We start from the raw sequence: 22,582 nt of genomic DNA on the forward strand, positions 1-22,582 counted from the left end.
CCGAGGTCAGGAACACTTTGCACTGTAGTGTGTCTAGCCTGGCACCTATGTAATCTATCACCTGTACATGCTCTTGTAGAGACTTGACTGTGTTGATTGTGATGCCCAATCTCAGGGCAAGTGTCAGAAAGTAATCCCTGGTTTGGGAAAGTAGATGCCTGGTGGGAGCAGTGAGGAGCCAATCATCCAGTTACGGATAGACCTGAATCCCCTGAAGCCTCAGGTGAGCTGCTACAACCGCCATCACTTTGGTAAACACCCTGGGGATTGTGGTGAGACCAAAGGATAGGGCTCAAAATTGATAATGATTGGCCTATAGCTGGAAGTGGAGGAACCTCCTAGAGCTTCTGTGCATTTTTATGTGATAGCAAGCATCCTCGAGATCTAATGAGCACATTCAGTCAGCCTCTTGCAGGTATGGCATGATGGACTGTAGTGTGACCATCTGGAACTTTTCTTTGGCAACTGACAGGTTCAGGGTAGAGAGGTCCAGGATGAGGCTTAAATCCCCCATTTTCTTGCCACCAAAAAATTACCTAGAGTAGAAGCCCGACCTGGACTGATCTGGGGGGACGGTTTCAATGGCTCACTTTGATAGCAGCTTGGAAATTTCCTGAGTTGCTGCTTCCCTTTGCATGGGTGGAACGTCCGGGAGGTATGAGGGAACCCATGAAGGGGATAGAATATCCTCTGGATATGATTTAAAGCACCCAGCTGTCCATTGTTATGGACTCCCATGCCACTGAGTGCAAGGACAATCATCCACAGACTGCCTCTAGAGTAGAGCAGCCAGGCAACCGGGTTGCAGCCTGGGTCTGTCCAAGAATGGTTCTTGAGATGCAAAGTTTTGCAGACCCCCTCAGCCTTTGGGCCAGTGTCCATTTTGTCCCCCTCTGCCTCTAGAGGAAGAAGAGCCCTGAGTGTCCCGGAAATACTGAGATGTCTGGAAGCACATCTTCTTTTACCCTCTCTGGTTCCAGGAAAATGACCTTTGAGGGTTAGAGAAAGTGGATCCAGACAGCAGACAGTGTCTTTCCATCCTTCTCACTCTGGACTAGTGTCTTCTTGACGGCCTTACCGAAAAGAGTCCAGCCATCATAAGGTGCATTGGAAAAGGACTTAAAGGGTTTGGTGAATTGGCACAACCTGAGCCAGGCGTTACAGCCTCATGGACACGCTTGACCCAGCCACCCTAGCTGCTCCTTCCATAGCATGGGAGAGGAGTTGCATGGACATATTTAATACTGCTCTCAAAGTGGCCATTTTTGCGGAGAACAAAGCCTTGTCCTCCTGCGACATGGACTTCGGTGGAGACTCCTCCAGCTCCTTCACTAGGTCACACTGGAGTCCTGTGACATGGGTCAAGTAGTTCAGTGCCCTTATTGAAAAGGTAGCTGAAGCATACACCTACTTACCTAGGCAGTCGATCATCCGTGACTCTCAGTCAGGGGGGTGGACCGAGGACCTTTCCTGAGATAGTTCCTTCTTCATGGCTGCTGCTACCACCATGGCATCCACTGGGGAGCCCTTGTTTCAGGAATGCCTGTCAATAGGAGGACTTAAAACTTTATCAGGGCACTTGGGGATCAACTCCATGGTATCTGGTCCCTTCCATGCCCAGGAGGTGATCAAATCCACTAAAGAATCCATGGCAGGGGACACCCAAGATGTAGACAGGCCCATGCTGAAATCCTCCAGAAACATAGACTCTGGATCTGACGCGAGAATCGGTGCTGGACCTGAAGTGGACGGAGCTCTGAGGGAGGTAACCTGGCCTGACATCAGAGCCAATGGAAAAGGTTCCACTCCTTCGAATCAAACACCCAGGCTCCGGCTCTGAGAGTGGCTCAGATCTGAACTGGTCAGATCCGAGATGCTCCAGGCAGCTGTCGGCATTCAGAACACAAGGACCATCAGTGCTGACCCCCTGACCAAGGCCAACCTCGGATCTGAGAACTCCAAAGCTGAAGGTCAGAGAAGGAGAAATGGGCTGAAAAAAGGGACGCAAGCTCTCCCTTCTGAGGCAAGAGGGGCTGGCAAGACCTCCATCTGGATCTGTGTACGGATGAAGCACCTCATCATCTTATCCAGATCCATGTCCGATAAAGAACAGGTCGATTGAGATGAGGCCACAGACTGCGACCTGGCCGGTCAGGGAACCAAGACCCGGGAGACTGAATGTGCCTCCTCCAGCTCCGGGGAGAACCTCGGAGACTAGAGCCGAGGGGAGTCACAGGTCCATGCAGACTTGCTTGGGGATGAGAGGTCCAGGGACCTCTTACACTCTTCCTTCATCTTCGACTTTCTCTCACTCCCACTCTACCTCTCCTCTGCTCTGCTACCACAGGCTTAGATGCAGGAGTTTGAGTCCCAGCCTGGGAGGGAGGGGAAACCAGAGGGAGAGAAGCAGGAGAGGCAGCCACAGCAGCTACTGTGACTGAAGCCGAAGATGAGGAAGGAGGATCAGTGACAGGCAGAAGACCTTTGATGGCCAACTTGGCCTCTCTATCCTTCAAAGCTTGGGGATTGAACCCTGTACAAATGGAGCACTCCACATTAAGGTGGGCCACAACTAAGTACAACACACAGTGTGTGGCCTTCTGCTGGGGAGAACTTATGGCCACATTCTGTGCAGAGCTTAAAGATGAGCTTTTCAGCCATACTATCAAACAAGAAGCCTTAAAAAAAACAGAGAGACAGACCAAAAACTTTCTTTAGACTAACAACACACCCACTCATCACACTAGACTGACTAAGGGGGGGGGGGGGGTCACCACAGACAAACTACTCTAACTACAACTACAAACCTACACTCGACGCCAAAGCGATGGGAGGGGAGAAAGGGTACCTAAACTAATCTGAAATGGCTAAAAGTAACAGAAACTTTAGAAAAACGTGCAATCAATCACCCTGCTAGCTGGATCTCTACAGGCACGATGTTTTACAAATCGCAGCAAACGAGATCTGGGGATGGAAGGCAGTGGAGGTGTATTATGGGTAAGGGGAGAAGTCTGGAGCTCAGAGCTGAATTTTTGCCAGCTCGGATCCGATATGGATCCGTATTCCCCACAGGTTGAAGACCAAATGAAGTAAACTACTTAAGATTAGTCTGTTTTCACGCAGGTTGTCCTTTTTACTTACCTTCACAAGAAATGGACAACTGATTGGAAGTTCTGAAAGATTTTGCTGTTGAGATAGTGCCAGAGTTATCTGTGAACATCTAAGGTATGAAGTATCTTTTCTCCCTTAATTTTATGTTCTGGAATGAAGACTGGGATGTTGCTAGCTTATCTTAAGTTAAACTTGGATACCACATTGGGCATAAATGAAAGATTAGTTCTTAAGGAAACCCAATATTGGAGAAAAATGAGAGAAGGTTGACCCCATCATGAGAGCTTACAGTTCAGATATTCTTCTTGAAGAGGTCAGAGCAATAAGTAACATTGTTTTCTATGTCAAGTCAAGAACCTTAAGTTAGCCAAATAAGATGGTTCAATTGGAGCGAGAGTTAGTTTTTCTAAAATAAAATTAAGATCTCTGTTTTCTAGGAGGCTTTATATGCAACACCGATTTTAAAAAACATTTTTACATGAGACTGCAATGAAAGTGTGTGATCCATGGCAGACATGTTGTAATGGCCAACAAATGAACTTTCAAATGAGAAGTAATACGGGACATAGGATAGTAATTCACATAAGTAATGTAGAACCAGAGAAACATTAGCCATTAATGCTGAATGCATGCTGTTCTTTTCTTGGCACCAAATCAAAAGGCTTTTGCATTTACTAATGCATGGTTTTCTAGAATTAGGTTTTCTTGCCTCTTAATACCTCCTCCATATCCTCAGGAAAAAGGTGCCTAAAAGGTATTAAAATATCCAGGCAGTCAGTTATAGCAGTTTCTGGTTAGTATGTACCAACCACCCATAGTCTTGTTTGAGTAAATCCAAGTCTGTGTGGAAGCTTCTGGTAATTGCCCCTGGGACATTTCCATAGAAAGGAGAACAACTGCTGTCTGGGCCAGAAGGGAATCACCACAATGATTGTTAGGGAGTCCTTTTGAATCTTCAGAATATCCTTATAAATTAGTGGAAAGGATGGAAAACCATACAGGAACATTGCTATCCAAATAAAAGAAAAAGCATTCCATCTTCCATGCCTTCTTGCATGAAGTCCTAGAATGTAGCATTTTGATTCCAGTGGAAATTTGCCTCATTCATCATGAAATGAGGGCTTAGTACATAGATGAGCTACCAGACATCTAGATTATGTGATATCAGTCGGCTATCCTTTGTTATGTTTTGTCTGTTAGTATGGAGTCTCACTTTGGAGGTACACGTAGAATGGTCAAACTTGTTACACTCAAAGTGGGTTCTTTGCTTTATTTTTTTAATCTGTGCATCTTGTGACTGACCAGGGTAGTCAAGGGTAGTATTAGTATACATATGTAGCCGGCATTATAGGAGAGTATTGACAGCACCAGATGGATGGATAGAAGCATGCAGTCTGAGTGTGTGTTGTATGCATGGGCATCTTGTGATAGACCTGTCTTCTTGTGCTTAGAAAAAAAATAATGTATTTTGTAATAACTCTGGCTTGTCAAGGGTGATGTTAATGTGTGTGAAAAAAATATCACCACCAAATTTATCTGGTGACACACAATATTGGAGGGCATATACACTCTTCTAGGCAGCAGTAAAAATAAAATGTAAAGAATAGCTCAGCCTCATAGTGCAAGAAATAGAATAGCATCAACAAAGATGTGCAGGATATTAACAGCCAGTGTTTTAAAGAATCAGCATCATCATTCATCAATATTCACATAGGCAAGTACTAGGCTAGCTGTCCTTGCAGGCTGTTTTAAGCCTAGCCAATTCATTTTCAAAGATGAGAATCAAACCCTGTACCTTGTGTCTGTAAGGTAAACATTAACCATTATGCCAGCCCCAAACCCAAAAACTCAAAGTAGTAATCACAGAAAATACCCAAGATAGTGAAGACAATCTTTTCCTCACAGCTGAGAGAGCTCTGAAAATATGCCCAGAACTAATTCCTAGAAACAAGTAAACGAGTCAAATACAATAAAATAAACTTAATTTGTATAAAATTCCAGTTGAGAAAGTATAGTTTGGAAGAACATCAAGTTCTCAGGAACTGGTGCTTGCAAATAGCAATAGTTTGAAAAGTATTCAACAGAAAGTACATAGAACCTGATTGAAAAGTTCAACACAGGTAAGTATGGTGAGAATAAAACGTCAAATGTGAGGAAGATTTAAAAAAATTAAAATATTCTCTCACCGAGTACCAAAACATAGAAATATTAAAAAACGTATCTCAGAGAATGAAATTCCTTCCTGGAGAGCTTTATGATTCTGAAAGAGCTCTTTCGTAAAAACTTGGCAAAATAAAAAAAATACATTAGGGTAAATAACCTTTAGTACAAATCTGAGCCCAACATTGTGTTTTTTCCCATCTAATTTGCAGATTTATTTGTGAATGTATGTATATACTGTATTATCCTAATTTTTCAGGATTTGAAAATAAGTTAAAAGTAACCAAGTCCAGTGAGCACTTTATAATATCCCTTACAAATATCACAATCTGATGTATGAGAGACATCAAGGAATATAATATTTTAGTGACAGAATATGTTTAACATCAAAATGTATTAGTTTGTCTTGATAATAAACATTGCAATATCAGGGTGCGCACCTTCACTTTGCATTTCTGGTGTGTGCTGTGTGTCCATTTTATGGTAGCTACAGAAATTCTCACTGTAAGCAATAAGATGGCTGTTCATTTAACATAAACCTGAGTTAGCACAGAAGAGCTTTAAAAACATGCAAAGGTTTCTTGAGATTGAGCAGGGCAGATTGGGATCCACAGGAGGTTTAAGGTATTATACACTGGGTTCTTTTGCAATTTTTACTGAACTGTGTTTGTCCAACATTTATATATCATAAAGCACACGAATACTTGAAAAAAGAAAATGTTAGCACTCGGGCAAAAATAATGAAACTTTGTTTTGCCTTTAGATGAAAGTGGCATTGCACACAAACAAGAAAATCACAGTGGTTGTAGACTGCACAGGTATGCCTAAAACAACCTGCTATGCTTTACTTCAACTATTTCTTACATAAGCAGTGGCAAAAGGGGAGTAGTTTGATGGCATAATGTGGCAATGCAATTAAATCAGAAGAGACCATTTCAGATTAGCTTAGCTCTGCTTTCTTTTGGGTAGTTACAAAGCTTAGTCTTTTCTGGCCTTAGAGATGAAACTGTAAATTTATGGGGGTGGGGGATCAGAACTGTGTTTTGGGGAGTGCTTAAAAAGAAACTGACAGAAAGATCCATAATCTTGCTCAGTTTAGAGTACAAGTGGCATTTTACTCAGCTGTCACAGCCAGCCTGATAAAATTTGTATAAATATTAACATTTTGCATCATGGCTAGCTATCTGGCTCTGCAAAGAGCACAGGCAGGAGGAACAAAAATGGAGAAAAATAACCCTTGATGACTGGTTCTGGCAGAACCTGCTCTCACTCTGGAAAATTGTCAGTTTTGTAATGTTTTCTAAAAGTGTAAAGAACAAACCAGGTAACTACCTGTAGAAGAATTTAAAGTCAAAGCCCTTGAAAATGTTCCAGAAGACAAAATCTAATGGAATGTGCTTTGACCTGACCTTAAAAAGCTTTACCATGGAAGGAGCAACAGAAAGAAATAGAAATGGATATCCAACTACATATAGGTTCATAGGTTCATACTAGGCTATCTGCCCTGAGGCAATTATAAGCCTAGCCAGATTCTGTATGGCTTACGCCACCCCTTGATTTGAGTATACTGTGCCCTTTTTAAGGTTTAGTTTACTGTGCCTCTGTCTAATAGTGACACGGGAGTAATCCCTGGGACAAACCTACAATCCCCCATCCACCTGTCGAGATTCTTCTTGAAGAGATTCAGTGAGGTGCTCTGCCTCACATGAACTGGAATTCTATTCCAGAGTGAAGGGAGCCTCTGGGTTATGAACCTGTCCCTCCAGCAAGTTCTATTTATTTCTGTGCTGAGGTTCAAGTCCCTCGAGCCTGTGGCTCTAAAGGATTTAGATTTACTGAGGTGGAGCATGTCCATTAATTCTGGATTTGACATAGCTTTGTATGTCAGGCATAAATCGCCTCGAAGTAGGCGGTATGCAACTGAGTAGAGCTGGAGTTTTTTTAACCGAGCAGCATATGGCATCTGTTTGAGTCCCTTGATCCCTCTGATGAGGTACTTTTGGGGTCTTTTTAATTGCTGCAGGTGTCGGGTAAGGTACATCCCAAAAGGGGCATTGTATTCTATGATGGGCCTGATGAGGGATGAATAAAGGGGCACGATTACCTCTCTTGATCTAGATGTGAAACCCTTCGTGATGAGGTGGGCTATGTAGAAGGTCTTTCTAACCACTTTGGCAATGTGGTTTTCAAAGGAGAGATTGCTATCAACTTGGGTCCCCAGTTCCCTAATAACTTTCTCTGTACTTAATGGGTTTCCGTCTATGTGGTAATTTGTGGGCACATTGTTTTTGCCAAATGGTATGACTATACATTTTTTGGCATTTAGCTTTAAACCATGGCGCTGGCACCAGTTATCTGTCTCTGTGAGACCTTTTTGAAGGATGTGTGTGTCAGCTGGAGAGTTGATTATGGCGCCCAGTTTGCAGTCGTCTGCGAACTTGGTGAGCCATAGTCCTCCCACGTTTGCCTGTACCTCGGAAAAGTATATACCGAACAAGAGTGGTCCCAGGACAGAACCCTGTGGGATGCCACTTGTGGCCGGTTTCGAGTCTGACATGGCTCCAGCAACTCTCACTCTGTGGGTTCTGTCTTTGAGCCAGTTTGCGACCCATCTTGTGACATAGGGGTTTATATTTAAGCTGGATAGCTTATCTATGATGCCCGAGTGGGGTATTGTGTCAAATGCCTTTGCAAGGTCCAGATAGGCTGTGTGGACTACCTTTCCTTCATCTATGGCTTTGGTGACGGTTTCGAAGAAGTCAACCAGGTTTAAAAGGCAGGATCTGCCCTTGACAAAGCCGAACTGGGTAGGATCTAGTGTCTGTAGGTCCCCAATGTCTTTGTTTATGAGCTCCATGGTCTTGCTTTGAAAGTGGTAGGCCCAATTTTTTTTTCATCATAAGCAATAAAGAGTTGGTGAAATTTCCAGATAGTTGTTCTGTTGTCTAGATAATCTCAGCTGTCTGTGGACATCCAGAAAGAGAGAAATTCTTTCTCCTTTATTTTAAGCATTGTGAAAATGTAGGAAGATGAAGAGATTGATCCAGAGACAACTCAGTTACGACTTTGGCATAAAGGAAGGTTTAGTTCTGAGGCTAACCTTATCTTTATGAAATACTAAAAAAAAGGAAGAGGACACAAATGTGATAGTGTTAACTTTTTGAGAACATAATTCAGGTCCCATGGAGAAGGAAGAGGTGGACTAGATTTCCTGAGAGACCAGATTGTGAGGATGCCTTTAAGAAAATGTTTAATATCATAATGTGAAGAAATAAGGGGTTACTTGTCAGGCAAGCAGAAATAGTTGGCAAATGTATGTTGCTAGAGGTGCTTGCTGGACCAGAGCTGAGAAGTTCACACACACATTTGAGGATAATGGGGACCCCTGCTTGATATGGACCCTGATCTGTTATGGCACAATATAGAATATTTTTTCCATTTAGAAAAAAGATTTTCTTGTATGTTTTCTTGCCTCCTTTCTTACCTGTAGTACATTCTCAGAGTAAAGTTGCCTGAAAGGAACTAGGAACCTATCATCCAAATTATAGGTTCAGAAGAATACAAAAGCTCTCTTGTTGTGTGAGCAAGTCTATACTGCAGGGTAACTTGTGGTGACTGCCTTGGGCTAAGTGAAAAAGGAAAGGAGAATCAATGTTGTTTTGGCCAAAAGGTAGTCAAAACCATCTTTGAACTGCCTTTCTGCATATTGAGAAGGACCTTTGGGGTAAGTAGAAAGGGAGGGAAGGCATACAGGAAATTCTCTTTCAATTGAAAAGGGAAAACATCCATTTTCCAAGATTCTTTACATGGGGCTCTGGTAAAAAAGCAGTGTGAGCTGTCTGATTAGAAAACTGGCAAAAATATTTTTCTGGGGAGTTCCACACTGATGGACAATCTGAAGGGAGATGTTTTGTTTCAGCACCCATTTGTGAGGGTATTCCTTGCATCTGCTCAAATAGTCTGAAATTAAGTTTTGTTTTGAATGGATGCAACAGGCTGGAGAAAAAGGTTGAGATTATTTTTAAGGTTCAAAGCCGTCAAGCCTAACAATGGGTAGGACTCATCTCTCTCCACACCCCACACAACCCCATTTACTGAAGCCACATGATCATGGTGTTAATGTGTTGGCTCCTGTCTTGTTTGGATCATACTCCTTGAACTCTGATGCCTTTTTTAAAGGCTCCCATGCAAGATGTGAAGCAACTGTTTATAGTTTTTTGTTGGGGGATGGAGCAAGAAAATGAATCTCTGCATTGCATTTCACTTTAGTGGTCCACCCAAATAGTTTATTTCTTTATGGAATTCACGAGAGGGATTGGAAAAGGCAGAGCATGTCAGTGTTGAGCCCAAACTGATTTGAGGTATCACTGACTCCTCCCCATGTAGGGACCAGATCATTTAAATCGTGGATGCCAATGACCTACACATCTCAAAACCTCTCTTGCTGATGGAATTTGAAAACTTAATAGTGATATAAAGAAAAAAACAGGGTAAAGGTAGTTCTGTGCCAGATATAGCTGGCTAACTAGAGAAAGATCCAATCAAATAAAGCCAAGATTGGGGTTCTTTCAGGAATTCTAGCTTAATGTGTTGGCAGGCAGACAAAGAAAAGGGGGACTGAAAGGCACCGGCATGCAACTTTTCTCAAATATAGATAAATGACCACAGACGGGTTAGAATTTCTGAAACATTAGTATAATATCTCAGGCGAATGGGGCAGACACAAAGAACAGGGAATGATATGGTAAACTGACCCCCCCCCCCAGTTCTGACTGAATTGGTGGTAGCACAGGTGGCTGGAAAAGATTCAATGGCACTTAAAAAGAAGAGGAGCTCTTTATTTAAAGTACATGTACAATACTTATTTACACAGTATATAAATTTCCATTCCTTTTCATCATACAATCATAGAGATCTTACTTTTCAATATTTTGTTAAGCTTCTATCTTCATTATTTTATTTGACCCCCTACTCATGTTTCCAGTCGCAATTAATTTTTTTCTAAAAACTACCACTAGTCTCCATTTATTATTAAATATGATTTAATTTAGGCTTTCATTCCAAATGGTCCACATAACATAAAATAAACATATATTTTACTGACATAGTCCTTATTTTTATGGTTATAATATCCATGCATAGTCATATACATATTTCATTTACCTCCTTTATATTTTCAAAGAAATTTTCTTCACACATTTTTCCACAGTTTTGAAACACTTATACATTCTTAGAATACATGTTCTGCAATTTCTTCTTTACCATAATATATACAAACTCGTTCACTGTTTTTATATAGCATATTTTCCTTTACTGGTAATTTATTAATCGCTAATCTCCATAACAAATGTTGATGTTCTATTTGTTTATTACAGCATGCTTTTAGTACTTTTATAACCAAGTTATTAATTTGCTAGCTCAGCCCAAGGATTAACATATTAATATTGTATTATAGTATTTTTACCACACTTTCATTTCTTATTTCATGAATTATTTTCCATGAATGTTTTTTGCTTGATAACATTTCCTTTCTTCATTTAAACATACTTTTTCCTCTCTTGAATTTTCTTAACATATCTCAATGCCACGTATATTTGTACTTCAGTAAATTAACTGCTAACTTTTCATTTTTATCATTTATCCAAAACATAACTTTATACAAATTCAGAGAGCAGCATAAACAATTGGCTTTATTAATCCTAAACCTCCAGCTTCTTTGTCCGTGTATAAGGCTAGTCTCTTTACTGGATTCAGTCTTGAACCCAATATAAATGAAAAACAATTATTTGTAATATTTATTTTTTATAGATTACTGGCATCATATAGTCACCTGCTAAAAATGCAATCTTTCCCAGTATAACCCAATTAATAAAACATTTTTATTAAATGATAGCTTGTATGTTTTCTAAAAACAACAAAGCTCCTTTATTTTATCTAGTATCCTATTCCATTGTCCCTGCTTACATTTTTACTCCCCAAATCTTATTCCCAATAGAGATTTCTTTCATTGAGAAAGATACTCCTATCTTTACTATTTTAACCAGCCCTTCACTTTTTTTTCTTTAGTCACTCCTAATATATTTAAACATTGATGTATATAACATAACTTCTTTATCCAGCCTTTGTTTCTTGTAATCAATACAATACCATCTTCATAAGTAAACATAACTGGAATTTTTATCCTTTCATGTACTTCTCATGTGCAAATTTACATCGTTGATTAATACTTTCAAAACTAATATACCATTCATCGGACACCGCAATGTATGCCATTCTTTATATCTATTTCTTTGCTTAATGATCCATTCACTAAATGTCTTACTTTATTTCTATTATATGCAGAGCAATATATATTTTGAATTTTTGAACTAATGTTATACTCTTCCATAACTGTCCACAGAAGTTTAAGTCGCACTGTATCAAAAGCTTTATTTAAATCTCCTGTCATGATCTTGGTCTCAAGTCTTGTTTATAATATTCACAATTTCCCTTACAATGAATAATAATTCCTAACATCTTTTTTCCCCTTAAACTATATATGCCATCTTCCAGAATACTTTTCATTTTGCATTCCATTCTCTTCTGAATTATTTTCATTAAAAAATTATAATCTGTATTGTTCAATACTATAGGTCTCCAATTTAATTTTATCATCCTTTTTCCATTCAAATTTAAGTACATTACTGCATAAATCTTTATACATAAAACCTTCATTTAACCAGTCATCCATGGTGTTTAAGAAATATTTTTCTGCCAATCTGTAAAATTCTTATAAAATTGTATCCTATTCCATCTGATCCTGAAACTGATTGTAAATTAACTTATCCAAGTACCTTATTTAATTCATATAATAAAATATTATTTTCCCATTCCTTATTTTCTTGTTCTATCAATTTTTAACATGCCATTCTCTTTTGTATTGCCCATCTTGAAACATTTTCTTTACATAATTTATTACAATATTCAATTTGTTACCGAGATAGTCTGACCTCCCCTCTATCTTTCATTTCTCTAATTACACTTGCACATTCTCTAACTACCCTATTCAAATAAGCTTAAATATCTTTTTTGCCTTGCAAATATCTTCGCTTAGATAATAATTCTTTATTTTTCTTGATTCTTTTCATAAATTCTCCATTCTATCACATATTTTCTATCATTACTTTCCAAATAATTAAAATTTTTTTCCACTTTACATAAGTCTCACTGCCATTCTCAAAATATTTTTTATATTTTCCTTTTAATGCTAGTTATCACTCAGCCCAGTTTTTATAACACACTAATGGAAATGTAATCTTTCCATAAATGCATACTTATTTTCTATGTTCATCTGATACTTTCTCATTTATACTTCATTTCTTTTCCTAATGTGATATACTCCTTATTTTCTTGTGTTTCTATCCATATGACTGAGTTATCTAAAAAGCCTGTTACAAGTGCCTTTCCCTTTGCTATATTTAACCCTTGTGATATAATCTACTTCCATCTTGTATATACCTTGATTATATGTCCACAAATTATTCCAATTCTTTAAATTGACATACTTTACATCTTCAAAATGTTTTTATCATTTCATCTCCTTTTCTGTCAAATCACAATTATCTCCTGTTAATATTATATGCATATTAATTGCTATATAATCCATTTTATGAAATAAATTTTGCTTATCTCTACTTGTAACACAGGCATACAATGCTACAATTCTATGTACCTGATTATGCTATCTATGATCTACAATAGTTAATCTTCCCATCACTGCTAATGTTATATTTAATATTTTCACTGACTTTTCGACAAAGTACAACAATGCCTGAACACCATTCCTTTCCTAGGTTGCATTTTGTATCTCCTCCCAAAAGTTTGTTTGTAATCTCTATACTTTTGTCAAAAATCTTAGATCTGTCAATATTACATCAACATTATACTACGTCAATTTAGCATTTCTAATTTTCTACTTAAATTTTTGATACTATTTACATTTACTGAGAGCACTCTAAAGTTGTCATTATGTTTATGTTGTAGCTTACCAGAAATTGTATAAATTTCAAGTATTTATCTGATCTGTATTATCCATTTCCATTTTTCTCTTTTAGACTTATCCCTTTAAACTTTCTCTCTCTCTTGCCAATATAATTTTTACCTTTCACTATTTTCTGATTATATCTTCCTCATCACTTATATCAGAACCTTCTGCTATATTATCTATAATCTTCTCAATTTCATTTTTCCCTGTCATTATTTTTGTCCTGATCATACTTCCCTACTTCCTCTATCTTTTATTGAAAAGGTTTCTTCTCATTATGTACTGTCCTCATTTTTTTCTTCATAATCCTTGATCTCCAGATTACATTTTTTTCTTTCTCCATTTTCAGTACAATATGACAGTCTCATCCTCCACCCATCATATCATCCATCATCCTCTGTTATCACAGACTTTGTTAATGTCCATAACTTCTTTACAGAAAGTTTGCTTAAATGTCACTTTAAAGTATATTTTTCAACTTCAGCTTGAAATTGAACAAATATTTTCTTTTTTGTTGCTCTGTGAAATGCTTGAACCACACAAGTCATCCATGGATTACAATTTTTCTTCTTATACCACCCCCAAAAACAAACTTTCCAGAACAAATCCAGTCTCAAAAATAATGTTGCAAAATGTCTCTGTGAATAAGCTTTTACCTCCTGAGTTACTTCACTCGCAATGGACCATTAAATTATCCCAAATATCATACCATCCATTTCTTTTTCTAATTTGCTCTGAATTTTCACCATAAATTTCCTTTGATCATTGACATCTTTCCTCTGTTCATCTCTCATCACTTTCTCTGCAGTTTCTTTAACAAATTCGGCATATGATTTCATTGTCTGGCAATCTTCTTTCAAAATAACTTCTGATTTCTCTGACTGAATTTTGTCCATAAGTTCACTACATGAAATATTTTTCCACTCTTCAGCTTGCTCTTTAACAATTATCCACCCCAAATATGATCCCACAACCTTCCCAAACGGGGGGTTGTAATAACATACCCATCACTGTTTTGAACATTTGCTTCAGATGAAATATCCTGCTCAATCAGCACCTCAGAATCTTGTAGACCTTCAAACAGTGCACAGTATGCCTCTGTGTTACCCACTATCTTAGGCCTCAAGTGCTGTTGCCTCTGTTATCCACCATTTAAGGCCTTGAGTGCTGTTCTCCCAGCCATCATTGTACTAAGAATGGAACAAGCACTCTTCTAATGAGTAGGGGAAGTTCTCTGGTGCCCTGACCAAACTTCCTCTTTGTCAGTGTGAACACCACCTTGGGTGTCCCCTGAAATGAGGCCATTTGCCTATTAGGACTAACCTGGACAACAAAATCTAACTAAATAAAAATAAATGTAATAATGTATGCTAATGACTTACAGTAAATAAGTACACAAGTGTGTTTGTTACTCAACATAAAAGCTTGAAATTTAACAACATAAATTCCTCACTCTGCTAGATATGTAAACAAGTAATCATGACAAACTGGTCATATATATATATATATATATATATATATATATATATATATATATATATATATAGCTTTATTATGGAAATTTCAAATCAGCTTCGCTCGACTGTGAAAAATGTCGACCCAAAATGCTGAATTCAAAATTTTAAATAGTAAACCAAAGCAAAAATGAATACATCGACCACTGTGGTTCGATGTATTTGACATTGCAAAAGTTGATGTCACTCACCTCCTGCTATGCACATTAATGTACCGTTGAATTCTACAGTCAATGATACATTAATTCTACTATTTTGCAAGGGGATACACCCCCCTGCACCCCCACACCCAATGCATATTAAATATATCAACTCCGAGATTGCACTTCGAGTGAGGAAATGAGTTAATTCCCCATTCCTCACTGAAGTGCAACTTCCCTTCTCAATGTCAGTATGTCATTTGTCAAAAGATCAAGTGCACAATTCATCTCAATCATTTGTGGTCAATCTCTGTTGATTCTATTATATGCCCGTTGAAAACCATGAATTCGACCTTTGGTACATCAACTGGCTGCACTTCGTTTAAGCCATAGTAGCCCTATATTTATATATATATATATATATATATATATATATATATATATAAATAAAAGAGAGATAGAGAGTTGACTGTAATAAACTAAAGCTTTATTGGAAAGAAATTAGCACAACCTTTTAAGGGACTGTAGACAGATTCTTCTTCTTTCGGCTTTTCCCTGGTTAGGGGTCACCACAGCAGATCACCTGTCCACTCATGATTGGCAGTGGAGTTTTTACAGTGTCGAGTTGCCAGCCCAGCACCCCAACTTCCACAGAAGGCACTCACACCTAGGGCCAATTTTAGTGTGTCCAATCCACCTATTGTTCAGTAACAAGAAAAACTATTTAATCAATGCACTTATCCCAATGGGAATTAATAAATAATCAATATATAATGCTTTATATTTTGTTAGCAGTTGCTAGGAAAGTAATTACAAGAAAATGGAAAACGGAATCTCCACCTCTTTTTAATTATTTTTTTAAAGAGTTTGTCAAACTGTGATATTAAAAAAAAAGATGCAATCAGATTAAAGTCAATTTACAGTATTATTAAATTTGGTTGTTGGAATAAGTTAGAAATATTACTTATAAAGTATGAGTAAAATTTATGTTTGCATAATCACTTAATGTCAGCTAATGTGAGGTTAAATGATAATTCTGAGCACTATTTATTTGATTTCTCTGTTGTAAATTCTGTATATATGTTTAAAATATTGTCTTTAATGAAGTCTAGAAGTTAAGCTCATTAATGAAAGAATATTGAGACAAATAAAAAATGAATTTATGGAATATAATCGATAGTGCCAGCAAAAAAAAATAAATAAATTTTCCATTATTAAGAACTGCAAAACTGTCTGAATGTACTGTACATGTTCTTTTTCATTTCTTAACCAAAATGATCAGTCAGTGTTTTGAACTAAAATAGTTTGTATTTTTTCTTTAAGTAAACAGGATAATGTTTACCACAATGAGGACATAATTGTATGCGTCATGTGTTACATTTCTATCTGTTCCAAGACTGTGTAGAACATGGAAAGACCTTGGTAGTGTGATGCATTTGTATCAATGCCATTCAAGTCAGATAAGCTATGTATGTTCAGCCTGTGCCCTTTTATCAAGTATGTATGTAATTTCAGATGCTGGTGTTATAGTAGATATGTATGTGTGTGTGTGTGTGTATATATATATATATATATATATATATATATATATATATATATATATATATATATATGTATATATATGTATATATATGTATATATATAATGCTCTTTTGCTGTACTGGTTAATCAATGAATGTTTAAGTGATGGTGTTATAGTGGGCTTATCAATGTAGTACTATGGTCTGATAATGTGCTATATAAAGCTTTATACACTGTATTAATGCGAGTCTATACTTTCTGCTAAACCTATTTTGACCTTGCATTCAAAAACTTTCCTACTTTCTCTCTATTCTTACAATACTCCATATTCTCTGGCTCTAATTCACAGTATTAACTTTATTGCCTCCATATAATATTACACTTTAAACAGTTTTTGTTTTTTCTTTCCTCTTAGTATCTGTGGTTACTTCACCCACCTTTGACTCCAGTACTAAAGGAGCTCAGCCACAAGGCCCATCTGTCAAACATTTTCACAGAGAGTATTCTCACTGTGCAATGTATGCAAGTTTACTATGATGAACCTTGCTGTACATTAAATCTAGTCAAATACATACCTGCTCTGTGCTGAAATGTGGCTGCTACATTCTCCCAAAGGAGTGTTCCTTGCACTCTAAGGACTACTTAGTTAGTGGGCCACTCTCCTTTTTTCCTGATTAATAGATTACTTTGTATACACCAGTCATTTAGTCTCCCTAGTTTCCTAGTTTCTATGTTCAGTAAATGAAAGAAAACGTGTTCTGCTTTGTGCCTCCTTCTTAATGGCTCTGTATCAGCTATAAACTAATTTCTCTCCGTAAAAATTGACCTGTATTTGGGAAGCCTGCTACCCTCTCCTACCCCACCCCCTCTTACTCTACCATTATACTTCCCAAATACAAATTTCATCTGTGACACCCTTTTCTTAATGCTCCCCTAACAACTTTAATATCATAAAACACTCCAGTTTCTATTTTATATTTCCTAACTTCAGTCTAACATTTGGCATCATGCCCAACAACCTCTCTCCCTCTCATACTGCTTTACACTGTATCCATTCATATTCCGACCCCTGCCAACAAGACCTATCTATTATTCTACACTTTAACTTCTACTTTCCCACAAATAAACACTCATTACTTCTTATATTAACCACTTCCTTATACTCTTTCCTTTCAAACTCCTCTATTTCTTACATTTCAGAAACATAAGAGAACGTGCCAGGATAACCTAATTATTTTCCTTCATAGAAAATTCTTTCTTCCTACCTACCTTCTACTACTTTCAGGCTCTCACCACTAAACATCCTATAGTCCAGCAATGTATTGCTTCCCTCTTGATTCCTACTTCCCCACTATCTGATGAGAATAAAATACAGATCTCTTTTCTTAATCATACTACTCTTCAGCTTATCCTCTAGTCTTCTCCTCCTACTGAGCCATCTCTCATCCTAACATGACTAAATAATAGCTCTCAACATCTCTCCAACTCTTTCCCAAACACCTATCCATACTTCCTCCCTAACTCTGCATGTATCTCAACAGACCTATTTAATGATGCCTCTCACTTTTACCATAAATAAAGGCTGAATAACTCCATTTCAACTCAAATCAAAATAAAATGTAGAAAAAATACTCTGCAAAAAACAATAAATAATAATACCACAATATATTTAAATCTGCCTAGGAAGGCTCATTTACCCTAATCCTTGCCCCAGCTATCACAACCATCAAGACAATTCCGTTCCACATACTGATCCTACCCCCACAACAGTCTACCCCCCCCCCAATTTAACTTTTGCTGCCATAAATATTAGAAGCATAAGAAATAAAACTGCTGAACTACATGCCTGGATTACCTAACAAAAGCCTAAACTTCTGAATATAACTGAAACCTGGCTTAAACCCTGCATACATTACTATGAAATTACACCACCTAGCTATAATATCATCTGTAATAACTATATAAAGACGAAAGCTGGTGGTATTGCTCTATTTCCCAACTACCACCATATTTCCCCCTACAGCAAACCAATACCAAAATTCAGTTCAGCAGAGCTCATTACTTTCCTGAAAATAAACAAATGTGTATTACTGTCCTTTATATCCCTCCTGGTGACAATACCACTGCACTGGAATATACCCTACATTGGATATCCATAGCAATTTTACATTAAAAATACTATATGATATCAATATCAATTGGTTGGACATAACTTAAACTCCCCTACATTTAGCATTAACTTATAAGGTTTCACAAAACTAATTAATAGTCTCACACAATACAGTAAGACATCAAAGTCCTTATTAGGGTGAACCCTAGTATGAAACACTAGAAAATTCACCACCACAGCTACAATGTCAGACTCTCTCAATGACAATCTCACAATATATATAACCAGACATCTCACACCTCCACTCAAACAGCATGGTTATAAAAAAACACACAACCCTGTCCAAGTTTAACCCAGAAATATTCAATACTACTCTATCATCTATTAACTATAACATCCTAAAAACCCTGAGATGATCCTGTAAAGGATTTCAACTTTCCTAAATAGCCTTGCACCCCGTAGAAGGAAGAGACTACAAACAAATTATACAATTTGGCTATCCAAAAAGAAGACAATGCCAATGCAGGATAGAGAAACAGTGTGGAAAGAATAGCAAAAACATAAAACACCACAGTATCTCAAAAGCATCAGGAAACATACTAAATAGCAAATAAATGATAACAGAAAACAATGCTATAGCAACTTTCAGAGCAATAGTAAACACAACCCTAAAAAATTATGGTCAGCCATTAAAGAAATTTTACATCCCAGCCAAAAATTAAACTCTATCCTCTCTCCCCATAACTCATCACACAAAACTGCAATAAAATTCAACTCTTATTTCAGAGATAGTATACTGTCCCTAACCAAGGATTCCCCAACATCTAATCCCAACCCTGCCCAACAGCCACGTCACCACACCCACTTTCACCTTAAAAATTGTGCCCATATCTTATATAAACATTACTCAAACCCTGCTCTGCTTCAACTGATGATCTCCCAAATGTCTAATTTCAAATAGCAGACAATAGCATTGCCTATCCTTGTCTCAATCTTTATAAATAGGTCAAGCCCACATTCCCTCTCTCTGGAAAAAAAAATCACACATTATCCAACTACATAAAGGAGGAAGTTCAATGGATATCACTAACTTTAGACGTATAGCAATCTTAACCTCCCCCTCTTCAAAATAATTGAAAGAATGTATTCAAAACAATTGCTATCTCCTGCAGGAAGAACTCCTATCCCCCAGACAACACAGCTTCCATCCCTCCCATAGTACTAATACTGCACTTCTAACCTTCATAGATACTGTCAATAAAGATGGAGATGACGACAAACTGGCCTTTATCACAGTTTGTCCAGAAAAACTTAACTTCAAATATCGTCACTAAATCTATCTCAGACTACTGTTCTATGGTTCAAAAGCTACGTGTCTAATAAGTACCAATCAATAAAATAGTACTACACACACACACTCACCCTCCCAGTCACTACTGGTTTACCACAATACTCTTTTCTTGGTCCCCTCCTCTCTAACATTATCACTGACATTCTCCACACACCGACACAGTAGGCCTTCTTAATACAATGCACAGATGAATCCACACTCTTATGCATATCACACAACCTGGGACATCTCAAATTACTCAGGAAGCATGGCTTTGTAACTCACAACTCATGCTCAACGGGTTCCTATTACATGATTGAAGTTTTGAAACTTCGAACACGACAATATCGAACTTGTCTGTTCGAAATTTCAAAACTTTGAATATGGCAAAAAAAATAAATAAAAGATGCAACAGTAAACTAAGTGTTGCATATTTTTTTTTTCTGAATTCGAACTTCAGCAAGTTCAACTATATGGTTTCGACCATATAGGGTTCGAACTTGTTGAAGTTCGATAACATAATAGGAACCCATGCTCAAACCCCCCCTCAAGAAAAAACAAAACACTACCCCCCCCCCAAAAAAAATCCCTCTCTCATGATAACATCTTTTAAATCCTCTCTCTTAATAATACAACCATTGCAGTCACTTCTCTTATCAAATTATTAGGGATGATAATCTTAAACTTGACCTGCATATACAAAATTGCATAACAAAAAATCACCATAAACTAGTGATGCATTACAAGGCCAAAACATTCTCACCAACACAACTAAAACTACGTTTTCCACTATTTATCTCCTCCCCTCACTCCTTTATGGCACTCACATCTTTACTAACCTCCAAGCATCAGAAAAAGCAAAAACTTGAATAACATTATAACAAAGTGGCTAAATGTTCAGCAAATACTCCTTTCAGAACCCACCACTGTATAGCACTAAAAAGCCAAAATTGTTTAGAGCTACCCCATCAGCAAACATGTACACAGATTCTCACCACCTTTAAAATTGTCAGGCATTCATATGCTTATCCAACACTAAATACCATTCTACACAACACAATCATGTTCCTACTTGGTCATTACAATCCAGTGACCAAAAACTCTTGTCTGCCCACAAACCTATCAAATCTGCTGGGCATGGTCTGTATTTGCACAATGTTGCTAAGACCTGGAACTTCTTACCTGAACTCATCAGGTCAATAACTCTCTCCAGTCCATTAAAACCATTTGGAAAGACTTCCTAGCCAAATTCTGGCTCTGTTCGTTATTAATCCTAGAATAAACTGTACCCCCTATATATGAACAAGTACCTTTTCATACCTTATGCCTCCTTACTCCCCCTTCTTCACTCATTTCCTTACTTCAATTAGTTTCTTTCCCCACATGATCTAAATATGCCATAACCCTGTTTTTCTCACACTTCATATCAATGTTCTTGTTTGTATTATACTAACTTACCTTTAATTTCCCCAAACTGGCTAAAATTTCTCTAAATATCAAATCACTGTCATACAAGTTGCATCTATCCTTAGCCAATATTTTCACATTGTCTAATTTGCTTTAATTGTTTAAACTATAGATTTTTGCATAATGTTTATTCTATTTTTAAAGATTGTAAAATTGTTGTTCTTAAAATGTTTTTGTAATACTTTGGCACTTTTCTCCCCAAGCCTTCACTGAAAATGGTCACCTATCTAAATGTGGAAATATTGAAATGATTGTTAGCTATTAAAATAGGAAGAGGAAGTAAGTGTTTCAGAGCATGTATAGACATAATAGTCGATAAAATAATTTTGAAATTAATGTATAAAAAATTGCTTGAATACTGCTTTGGATGTAGCAGAAAACCCTAAACAGTAACATGTATACAAAAGTTTAAGCAGAATGAGTTTGTTGGACATAATAATGCTTTTCCCTCCAAAAAGGTTTCAGTGAATTGTACAAGAGTGGAGTTGTATTATAAAACAAATGATGTTCCAGAGAATAAAAAAAGTGCCACTGTTGATAACTGGAATGAGTGGATTGGGAATACATAACATTAGCTACTGCACAATTTGAAGGCACCAAACAAAACCATCTGAAAACACATTTAAAGAAATGGTAGACCTTTCCTGAAATAATTTCTTTATTTATTACATTTGGTAACTGGGAAAGTCTGACTGGGTGTGTGACCCATTTTCAGCAGAGGCCCGGGAGAAAAGCTCCCTAAACTACTATACAATGCAATAGTAAAATACAATACAATGCAATAGAACAGCAAGAAAGAAAATAATATACAATAAACAATGTAAAAGTATGAGAGGTAATAGAGCAGTATACAATAGACAGTTTAAGGATGATACATGGAAAAGATGCAGGATTCATATAGGATTAGCCCTTAGTGAGAATCCAGTAGTAAATGGGCATTTATGTATAATGCAGTTCCAGTGAAAGTATTTTGCCCTTATTTTAAATTTGTTTGGAAAATCAAATTACATTTATATGTTCATGTATACAAGATGAGAAGTTTAGTTTTGTGTAATAATCAGTACGTTACTGGTATATTTGTAATAAGTTGCTTGAGAAGGGGCAGATAAGATAAAATGAACGTTGGGCTTATGGCAGCATTGTATGCACTTAGCTTGTTTTTTTTTTACTAGGACTGTTATTTAACTTAAATAGTTGTTTTAGCTT

The sequence above is a fragment of the Protopterus annectens genome, chromosome 16.part0 (genome assembly GCF_019279795.1).
Source record: "Protopterus annectens isolate FY-2018-M chromosome 16.part0, PAN1.0, whole genome shotgun sequence".
Taxonomy (NCBI): domain Eukaryota; kingdom Metazoa; phylum Chordata; order Ceratodontiformes; family Protopteridae; genus Protopterus; species Protopterus annectens.